This window comes from Solanum dulcamara, chromosome 9, assembly GCF_947179165.1.
Source record: "Solanum dulcamara chromosome 9, daSolDulc1.2, whole genome shotgun sequence".
Classification (NCBI taxonomy): domain Eukaryota; kingdom Viridiplantae; phylum Streptophyta; class Magnoliopsida; order Solanales; family Solanaceae; genus Solanum; species Solanum dulcamara.
In genome coordinates, this window is record NC_077245.1 from 39,417,964 (window position 1) to 39,429,629 (window position 11,666).

General features: G+C 39.0%; 1 pseudogene; it reads right to left on the minus strand.

Moving 5' to 3' along the window:
• Positions 1-8,457: 8,457 nt before the first annotated feature.
• On the minus strand, positions 8,458-8,577 carry LOC129904851 (5S ribosomal RNA; annotated as a pseudogene).
• Between the last annotated feature and the right edge of the window lie 3,089 nt (positions 8,578-11,666).

Below are 11,666 nucleotides of genomic sequence, written 5' to 3' on the forward strand. Positions count from 1 at the left end.
CTTTTGCTATAACTCATAGTGATATTCAAAAGGTACTTGATACGACTCTTGTCTTGATTTTGAATGATAGCTCATTTTGATTCTTCCATCGAGTCTCAAAGATGATTTAAATTGCATATAGTTTCTCATTAATCCACTCGTGGATGCCTCAATGCTTCCTTCATCGAGCTCGGGTCAGGTTTTGTTATCATGCATACTTCTCTACATTATTCGCCGTGCCCCGATGTGAGAGGTCAAGTACGACCTGTACATGGGATTTGCGGAGTTATGATGTGCCATGTACACATATGATATGATATGATCTAATACGGCCATTTGATATGATATGATCTGTTACAGAGATATTCTCTACTCTGGATGTATGCTGTGCTATGGCGCCAATGATGGGGTGGCGACCATGATTTGTTCACCGAGTCCCATAATGGGGCCGAATATGGCATATGTTTTGTTCATACACGATCTATGGTTATGAAAAGCATTTTGGTATTCTGGATAGTTTGCTCATTTTTGCACCTTTTATTTTTGTAATGGCTTTACTTGTTACAGTCCATGGTTTATATACTCAGTACATATATCGTACTGACCCTCCTTTTCTTCGAGGGGCTGTGTTTCATGCCCTTAGGTACAAATATTCATTTTGGAAGTCCGCCGGTTTAGGGTTTTCACTAAGCGATGTTGGGAGCGCTCCACTATTCCAGAGCCTAACTTTTGATTCTGGTAATTTGATATGTATATATTTATTTGTCAAGGGGTACGGCGGTGGCCCTGTCCCTCCATATGTTACTGTTACCATTCTCAGAGGTCTGTAGACATATGAATGTGGGTTGGTTGTAAGTTTGTTTCAGTTGTGCCTATACGACATATTTTAAATGTTTTTATGTTACAACAGCCTTGTCGGCGCCCTTTTATGATATACTACTAATGAAAGAGGCCACACATACATGAAAAAGTTTTAATTCATTGGGATTTTTGTAAGTAGTATCACTTTGTTTATGGTTCGATTTGACACCAGCTGATACGTATATATATGGGGGTCAAAGTCAAACCCCAATTGCGGCCTACGGGGTTGGATCGTGATAGTATCAATCCCGTCGGTTCCTTAATATGTCGTTCTATACAGAACTACCAGCCTTCTCTAAATCATCTCCTTAGGATCATGAGTCTTTTCCAACTTCGGTTTACCATATCAATATCGACCTTCTAATTTCAATTGCCATCAATTCAGCAATTAACTTATTTCTCGAGGTCATCCATACTCATGGTTTAGCCAAATCTCATCATTATTATGGGCACAACCTTTCAAGACATACTACAGCCTTGTATCTCATTCTCTTTTTATTTCTAGGAAAATTTGGGCAGAGTTTTCTCTTTATTTCTTACTATCTCCAACCTGCACGCAGAAAATACCAACAGTGCCTCACAGGGCCAACATCTATAAAGATACATATATATGTATCATATCACATTATATTGCAGCCACACAGGGCGCCCACAATCAACAGTATGAAAATGGACTTACCTCGTACGTCCACTGGAACTTCCCCTATTACACTTTCCTGTCTACTCTTCCTTTTAATTTACAACTTTACATTTCAGTTCTACTTCAATACCTTACCCAACAGATATCTTTCATGCCTTTGCTTACCTGTGTGCCTTGTAACTTCCAATATCGTCAATCACTTCCTTCTATTGCTGTCATCCTTTTGTTAACATCCAAGATTAATATAAGAAGTTTTCCTATGACTCAGATCTATCGTACGATCTTAGATATGAAAGAAAGGTAACATTTTAAATGTCCTGTAGATTCTTGTTTATAGATGTGACGTACAACACACCGATAAGCAAGACTCTACTAGTCACGGTCTGTAGACACTCTAAGGAGGGACCACTATAATTCCACTTCTATCACGACCCAACCCCGTAGGCCGTGATGGGTGCTCGGACTAGACACTCGCATATACCTTTGCTAACTATAAGTAACCCTGTCTCCTATTTGCGTCATAAGGAATCAACAAGCATGATAACATATAAGCCAATGAGGCTGCCATGACAAAAGGGAACGTCCCAAAACATAAGTCTTATAGACACCACTGTACACATACACATATACAACCCACATACATGTCCAAAGACCTCTAAGAGTAAGAACAGTAACATAAGATGGGATAGGGCCCACACCGTACCCATGGACAAATAAATATATACATCGAGGGTTAGTACAAAAACTAAGCTCCGGCACAATAGAACATTTTTGAACTGCTAAGTGGAACTCCTACGCTGGCGTATCACCTAAGTGTGTATCTGTACCTGCGGGCATGAACGCATCTCCCCTAGAAAGGGGGGTTAGTTCAACATATGTACTGAGTATATAAGCATATACATCATAAGGAAATTACAATTTGCATAGCGATACAGGGAACAAGTATAACAATTAATAAATCACTATATCTACATCTTGTAAAACGACGTTATGTATCTCAGTGTCATATTCTGTACCCGACCCATTGTGGGACTCGGTGTTAAAAATGTATCATTATGTCATATTATGCATATATATACTATACCCGGACCTTTATGGGACCAAGTCAATAATCATGTCATCTTATAATCATATACATATATCATATCCAGCCCTTTATGGGTCTCGGTCATATCCGGTCCTTTATGGGACTTGGTCTTACCCGACCCTTTATGGGACTCGGTCATACCCGACCCTTTATGGAATTCGTTCATACCCAGCCCTTTATAGGACTCGGTCGTACCCGAACCTCTTATGAGAGACTCGGTGAAAGATATATTAACCATATACATAAGCAGAGCCGTGAGTAACCATATGCAAGCTAAATTATTATCTAAGACTCCATGAAATAGCAAATTGAACCGTCACTTTAAGATCTAGGTAGTAATTGTCTTGAGTACCCTCTGAGGGACATTAGGGATCATATTAAGTGGAGCCTCAGGCGTCATATAAGTGCATCAAGATAATGCTACAACGCTTTCGCAATCAGAGACATTCATCGCCTTAGAGCCTGTTACACCCCACATCTTTGAACTCGGAAGGTCCCTTAAGTTATTTAGAAGCTAGTATGGGAGCCACTTAAGTTACGACCCTATTAAACAACTCTAAGGAAAGAGGATTGTGATACCTCGTGAGAAGGAAGGTTGGAAATAGAGTTATACGAATCCAGAAAGAGTTGGAGGCTAAGGAATCGAAATACCTACGTAAGCTACTAAGTTGGAAGTCTTATATACTTAAGCTATTGGAGTACGTACCAAGCTTGCGAAGCATGGATTACATAGGCTCTTAAATTGAGACGAGATTATGAACTCACGAGGAAGAGGAGAAGATGACACATGGCAGCCAATAAGGAGGTGTCACATGGCAGCACATCAAGCAAGTAGGTGACCCAACTACTTGAAGGTGGACCCCACTAACACCTCATATATATATGTGTATATGACTCTGCATTTGTTCAATTATCCAAAAACATCAGCCTAGCATGGAGAAAAAAATGTGAGAGAGAGAGATAGAGAGGCAGACATGGTTTTTGAAGTTTGAAGGTAAGTTTCTCACTTTTTTCGTGAATTAATTATCTACGGTGTTCCTCAATTACGTGGAGGTGTATATATGTATATTAATATGCCTACGGAACCATATTTTTAGTTCTTCAGTTGGAAAACTAAGAGAAACTTAAAGAGAAAACGCTACGGCATAGACCCATTTTTGGAGGGGACAGTTGTTAGTAATATTGGTATAACTTCTTGTGTATATCTTCGTTTCGGGTGATTCAATATGTGTTGGGAAGGTATTTCATATGTATATAACTTTTATTTAGACTTTAAAATCCAGTTTTGCTTTTAGCTTCGTGAAAAAGGGTGATGAAGTGTAGAGGAGGTACTGCCCAGATTTGGTTTTGGAAATCCTACACGGACAGCTGTGAGTATTTTGGTCATATATTTTTATACAAAATTGTTGTAGGGGTAATTCAAAATTGTTTGCGACCTTGATACACATTTATATAACTTTCATTGAGGCCACAAATCTTTTTTCCTTCAATTACCCCTTCAAAACTAAGAACAATACAAGACGGTAGGCTATCCAGAATTCACATTTTGATAGGTTTGGCGAGTTTTGGCCAATTTTGGGAAAGGTAAGGTTTTTCCTTTCAATTTGAAGCTTATGGTGTTGTTATATGGTGTATTACACCCCTTGTATGCTACTGAAAGTTTAAAAATGTCGTAGAAATGCTCGACGTTCGAAATAAACTAAATTGGAATTGCTATAGTTAAATTGTCATCGAAGGATAGTGTTGCTCGTGTGAGGTGCTGCTGCAGGGGTGTGATGTGTTGTTGCAGGGCCTAAATATGTTCTAATGTGGGTTAGGGTGATGCTGTTTGAATCCACACGACCCCTCGTTGCGTATAATCAAAGGCGTTACAAAATAAAGGCTAGACGCCCTATTGTACTACCGTATTTTTGAATAAGTCGTTTGGAGTTTATGTTGTATATTGTTGGTGTGAATCGCTGCAGGTTGTTGTTTTTGGTTGGCTGTAGGTCTTAGGGACCTAATTTTAAATTTGTATAGGGTACATTATAGGGGAGGGGCTGCCCAATCTTCATCGACGTCTTAGCGAATAACAGAACTAGTCAGGGAAACGACTAAGGAAATAGATTCCATTAATACTAAGATGTAACCTAGGGTGTTGGAAAGTAAAAAGGGGTTGATATTCATACTACTTTCATGTTGAATAGGTTCAAAGGACGACGAGGCAAGCAGGATAAGGAATAATTCAGACAAAGTATGTGAAGCCTTCTCTTGGCATGTTGTTGACATAGTGCGTAAAGCTATCTTTCTTTCCTGTTGGCATGTCATAGCCTTAGGTGGTTTGTGGATGAAATGTGGGAATAATTCCATTCCCAGAACTCCAATTATGCCTCCTAATCCCCATCCACTGTTTGATAATAGAACCCCTATAAAGATTGAGTATTGCCTGTTAAGGCTTCTACGTGTTAAAGAGTAGTTTATGAAAAGCTATCTCTCCTTTCTATTGATATGTACTTGGCATGAAAATGAGGTTATGATACCATGGTTGTTCACCGAGCCCTAGAATGGGATAGGTACAAAATATCCACATAAAGGAAAGTACAGACTATATATAGTTTATTCTCTTTCTTCTTCTGGCATGTCTTAGTTGTAGGTTCAACATGATATGAGTTCCGGGATAACTCCATTATTAGCATCTCTTATTTACGTCTGAATATCGGACTTTTATAATAATTGAACTATTTCCCTGAAAACTTCTCTATGCTAAAGAGATAATAAATGTACAGGCTCCAAGTCTTACAAACTATATGTTAACAAATGTTTTTGGTTCCATAAGCGATTTGGATTTACTTTAGTACATATCTAGGAGCCCCGAGATTATAATTGATATTGCCCATAATGGCATTTAGAAGTCACTCGAGATGACTACACTACTACTCGACTACTCCGACAAAATTTTAATCTTCTTATACGGTCAAGTCTCTAATAATGATTTAAATTGCATATAGTTACTCACTACTCTACTCGTGTATATTGTAACACTTCTTTCCCTGAGTCCCGGGCCAGGATATGTTCTCGTGCATAGTTCACTACATTATTCCCTGAGTCCCTCAATAGAGGGCAAGGATACGTGTATAGATATATGATGATGTGTTGTAATAAGGTGGTGATGGCACTGGGGCCATGATGGTTTTACAGAGGTGATTCACCGGACCCCCGAAAGGGCCGGCTATATGATATGATTCGAACATGCATGTTTTTGTAATTCACAAAGTACAGGTACAGGTTTCTAAATTGATATCTTATCCCCTGTTTCTCTATTTCGAATATACCTCCAGTGTATTATGTTACATTTTACATACTCAGTACATATGTCGTACTGACCCCCTTGTTTATGCCCGCAGGTACAGATACAGATTTTTGGAGTCCGTCAGCTTAGGATTCCATGCAGCTCAGTTGGAAGAGGCTCTATTGTATCGGGGCCTAGTTTTTGATACTGTCCACGGATGTATAAAAAATATTTTTTCCATTTAGGGGTACGGCGGGGGCCCTGTCCTACCATATGTTGTCATTTATATGTTTAAAGGTCTGCAGACATGTATATATGGGTTGTATATGTCTGTTTGGTTCAGCTGGGTCTATATGATATATTGTACATGTTGTTATATTATGACAGCCTTGTCGGCTTGCGTGCCCTGTCATGTTGTGATACAAACAAAAAGGGCTCTAGGTATATGTAAGTATTATCGCCCAGCTGGGCTCTGTTACATGATATTGTTTTATTTACAGTTCAATATGACCACAACTGATAGATATGTGTACGGGGGGTCCAGGTCGGACCCCAGTCACGACGAACGGGGATGGGTCATGACAAAAGTGGTATCAGAGCAGTTCAACTTTGGAGTGTCTGTAGACCGTGTCTAATAGAGTCTTGGTTATCGATATGTTGCACGCCACATCTATAAACAGGAAGCTATAGGAAATTTAGGATGTTACCTTCCTTTCACATCTGATATCGTGCTATAGATCCGAGTCACATGAAAACTCCTTATACTAACCTTGGATCTTAACAGAGGAAGGACACTAACAAAAGGAGGTAATTGATGACATGGGACATTACGAAGCACGCAGGTAAGTAATGTAAAGGCACAAAAGATATCCTTTGTGTAAGGTATTGAACTAATATTGAAATGTAAAGTGAAACCATAAAGGAAAATAGACAAGAAGTGCAACAGATGCAGTTTGAAGTTGGACATATGAGGTAAGTCCAGTATTTTTATATTATTATGACGTTGAAAGCCCTGTGCGGCTGTGACATGAATATATATATGTGTTGTCCCTTTGAGGCATTGTTGGTATTTTCTGCGTGTAGTTTTTGGGATAGTAAGAAGTGTAGAGGAAACTCTACCGAAATTTTCCCATAACGGGGAAAAGGAAATGAAACATAGATTTTTGAGATGTCTGAGAAGTTGATAACAAGTACCCTACTGTGTTCAACTAAAGTTGTAAGAGATGTCCTTCAGGTCGCTGATAAGGGGCATCCTTTTCACTTGAAGAATTTTATTTCGGAGGAACAAAAGCTTATTTAAGTAGAAAGTTCAGACCACGGTATTTCCATCCGTATTTGTACTGTAGGAATCTAAACAGAGGGCTCAGGGTGAATGATAAGATGTCCCGCGAATGAATTTTACTCTTTTTGGAAAAAAAATACCAAGCCCTCAACTCCTATTGTAAATTAGACGAGTTGTTTGTAACTCGAAGATAAACTCGGAATGAGACCAGGAGGGTCAAGTATTAAAATGAGTACTGTGATGTTTCAGAGATTCTGGGTTCTTTCAACAATGATTGGAAATTGATTTATGACAACAGTTTATAGTTCTCCACCGACTAATTGGGGAAAGAGCTTCGAAAAGAAGCACCACAAAGAGATGTCAGGAATTGAATTCGAATACAAATTAAAAGGGGGATATGTAAGTATGAATTGAACAGTGTGATACGAGTATGCAAGGATAAAGTAGAACCACTAGTCAGACGCACATAGTACGCGTTGACTAAGTTAAAGGCCTGCGTTGAGAATGCGGTAAGAGCATGGGGCTTACGATACAAAAAAAATGACGCATGTACATAACGTCGCCCCAAAAATAGTGGAACCCTTAAGGGACGAGGATGGCAAACTTAAGGAATAAATGGCGCAACTTCTATTCGCCCCAAGAAGCACAGGATATAGGTTGGGATAAAGCTACTACTAAAAGAAAACCTTATCGTCAGAATATTAGCACTGCCTAATTGGAATTGGAATGACTACAAGTACAAACAAAGGAAAGTATGTGTACCCTCTAAAGGGGGGAAGTTAATGAGAAAATGGCAAAAGTAAGATGAAGGCAATCGATATGGGAATATATTTAATATGGACGTCTAAACATCAACAAGATATCTTACCGAACAAAGTTAGAAAGGTCTGGAAGCTACCAATAATTGGATGGAAGCCAGAATGCTATATAAGGCAGCGTTAAGAAGTTTTTGATGAGACCCTAACTGACATAACACTAGAAGGCAGCTGCAGATAATAACAAAAGAGTGTAACCATGAAAGGATATCAACCAACTTAAGAGACATTACGAAGGATAATGACATCATGCTAGACCAAAATCCAAAATGTTGGTTATAGAGTTAGTCGCAAATGATGTTGCGATAGATAAATCACCAAAGAAAAAGAAATAGAAAGCCTCTTGTGGTAGAAAATAAGGAGAACATAAAGTGAATAGAGGATAGTGGAGTTAAAGGTCTACGCCGGTACTGGATGCAAGATAACAGATGAAAGGATAGGGCGAAACATAAAGACTCGCTAGATAATGCTGAGGTAAATCTTGGGCTAAATCGAGTGCCCGCATATCGTGGAAAGGATTACAATGGAACGCGACACGAAGACTTCCCAGGGAGGTCACCCATCCCAGTATTACTCTCACCCCAGCACACTTAACTTCAAATTTCTGATGGAACTTAATGTGTTAGTACTGGTATGATCACACGAGATGGAAGAATCGGAACTAGCAGCGGAGGAACGACATGAGATTATGTCCCTAGAATACTATACTATACATTAAGGCAATTGTAACAAGGGCGTAAGCAAAATAAGAAGGATTAGCTAATTTCTAATTGACGACACAATCAACTACCGAGAAATGCGAAAGTAGGTTAAGCCATACTACCGAGATGGAATTGGTACTACGAGTAAGGTAAGACATGGCCACGATTGGACCAAAGACCTACCCCAACATCGAAGGTAAGATATGAGAACTAACGAGATAGCACTGGGATATTTTTTGTACCCTCTCATAATCTTGTAAAGGTAAAGAGTGACACAGGATAATGTGTCTAGAAGGTTACAAGTGGGGGTAAGGAAAGTGGTGAAAGAGTTTAAACGAAACGGGCAGAACTAGCTGGTTACTACAGAATGACGAGCTTATATGCCAAAATTCCTTTGGAATTACACTAGATCATGTTAGACAACGCACAGAATGACTACGAGAGACATTATATGAGGGGACCGCATCATTATTCGGTAGCCAACTCTAAGGATTGGGAAAAAAGGGGAAGAAGAACCCAAAAGATCGAATGCCAGTTAAAGTTCTGGAAAGGAACCCCTCTATAATTTATATAAAGTCTTAAAGGAAGTTGCATTTAACATTCGGGGATGAATTTTCTAAAGGGGGGAAGGATCTTACACCCCACATATTTGAACTCGGAAGGTCCCTTAAGTTATTTAGAAGCTAGTATGTGAGCCACTTAAGTTACGACCCTATTAAACAACTCTAAGGAAAGAGGATTGTGGTACCTCATGAGAAGGAAGGTTGGAAACAGAGTTATACAAATCCAGAAAGAGTTGGAGGCTAAGGAATCGAAATACCTACGTAAGCTACTAACTTGGAAGTCTTACATACTTAAGCTATTGGAGTACGTACCAAGCTTGCGAAGCATGGATTACATAGGCTCTTCAATTGAGACAAGATTACAAACTCACGAGGAAGAGGAGAAGATGACACGTGGCAGCCAATAAGGAGGTGCCACGTGGAAGCACCTCAAGCAAGTAGGTGACCCACCTACTTGAAGGTGGACCCCACTGACACGTGGTAGCACCCCATTGGCCGCATGGTTGAGGTGGCCCAATAAGGGCCTGACACGTGTCAGCCCCTAAGAGTGACACATGTCACCTCATATATATATATGTGTATATGACTCTTCATTTGTTCAATTATCCAAAAACATCAGCCTAGCATGGAGAAAAAAACGTGAGAGAGAGAGATAGAGAGGCAGACATGGTTTTTGAAGTTTGAAGGTAAGTTTCTCACTTTTTTTCGTGAATTAATTATCTACGGTGTTACTCAATTACGTGGAGGTGTATATATGTATATTAATATGCCTACGGAACCATATTTTCAGTTCTTCAGTTGGAAAACTAAGAGAAACTTAAAGAGAAAACGCTACGGCATAGACCCATTTTTGGAGGGGACACTTGTTAGTAATATTGGTATAACTTCTTGTGTATAGCTTAGTTTTGGGTGATTCAATATTTTTTGGGAAGGTATTTCATATGTCTATAACCTTTATTTAGACTTTCAAATCCATTTTTGCATTTATCTTCGTGAAAAAGGGTGATGAAGTGTAGAGGAGGTACTGCCCAGATTTGGTTTTGGAAATCCTACACGTACAACTGTGAGTATTTTGGTCATATATTTTTATACAAAATTGATGTAGGGGTAATTCAAATTTTTTTGCGACCTTTATACACATGTATATAACTTTAATTGAGGCTACAAATCTTATTTCCTTCAATTACCCCTTCGAAACTAAGCGACAATACAAGACGGTAGGCTGTCCAGAATTCACGTTTTGATAGGTTTGGCGAGTTTTGGCCTATTTTGGGAAAGGTAAGGTTTTTCCTTTCAATTTGAAGCTTATGGTGTTGTTATATGGTGTATTACACCCCTTGTATGCTACTGAAAGTTTAAAAATGACGTAGAAATGCTCGACGTTCGAAATAAACTAAATTGGAATTGCTATAGTAAAATTGTCATCGAAGGATAGTGTTGTTCGTGTGAGGTGCTACTGCAGGGGTCTGATGTGTTGTTGCAGGGCCTAAATATGTTCTAATGTGGTTTAGGGTGATGCTGGTTTAATCCATACGACCCCTCGTTGCGTATAATCAAAGGCGTTACAAAATAAAGGCTAGACGCCCTATTGTGCTACCGTATTTTTGAATAAGTCGTTTGGAGTTTATGTTGTATATTGTTGGTGTGAATCGCTGCAGGTTGTTGTTGTTGGTTGGATGTAGGTCTTAGGGACCTAATTGTAAATTTGTATATGGCACATTATAGGGGAGGTGCTGCCAAATTTTTATCGACGCCTTAGAGGAAATAGATTCCATTAAGGAAATAGATTCCATTAATACTAAGATGTAACCTAGGGTGTTGGAAAGTAAAAAAGGGTTGATATTCATAATACTTTCATGTTGAATAGTTTCAAAGGACGACGAGGCAAGCAGGATAAGGAATAATTCAGACAAAGTATGTGAAGCCTTCTCTTGGCATGTTGTTGACATAGTGCGTAAAGCTATCTTTCTTTCCTGTTGGCATGTCATAGCCTTAGGTGGTTTGTGGATGAAATATGGGAATAATTCCATTCCCAGAACTCCAAGTATGCCTCCTAACCCCCATCCACTGTTTGATAATAGAACCCCTATAAAGATTGAGTATTGCCTGTTAAGGCTTCTACGTGTTAAAGAGTAGTTTATGAAAAGCTATCTCTCCTTTCTATTGATATGTACAGACTATATATAGTTTATTCTCTTTCTTCTTCTGGCATGTCTTAGTTGTAGGTTAAACATGATATGAGTTCCGGGATAATTCCATTCTTAGCATCTCTTATTTACGTCTGAATATCCGACTTTTATAATAATTGAACTATTTCCCTGAAAACTTCTCTATGCTAAAGAGATAACAAATGTACAGGCTCCAAGTCTTACAAATTATATGTTAACAAATGTTTCTGGTTCCATAAGCGATTTGGCTTTATTTTAGTACATGTATAGGAGCCCCGAGATTATAATTGATATTGCCCATA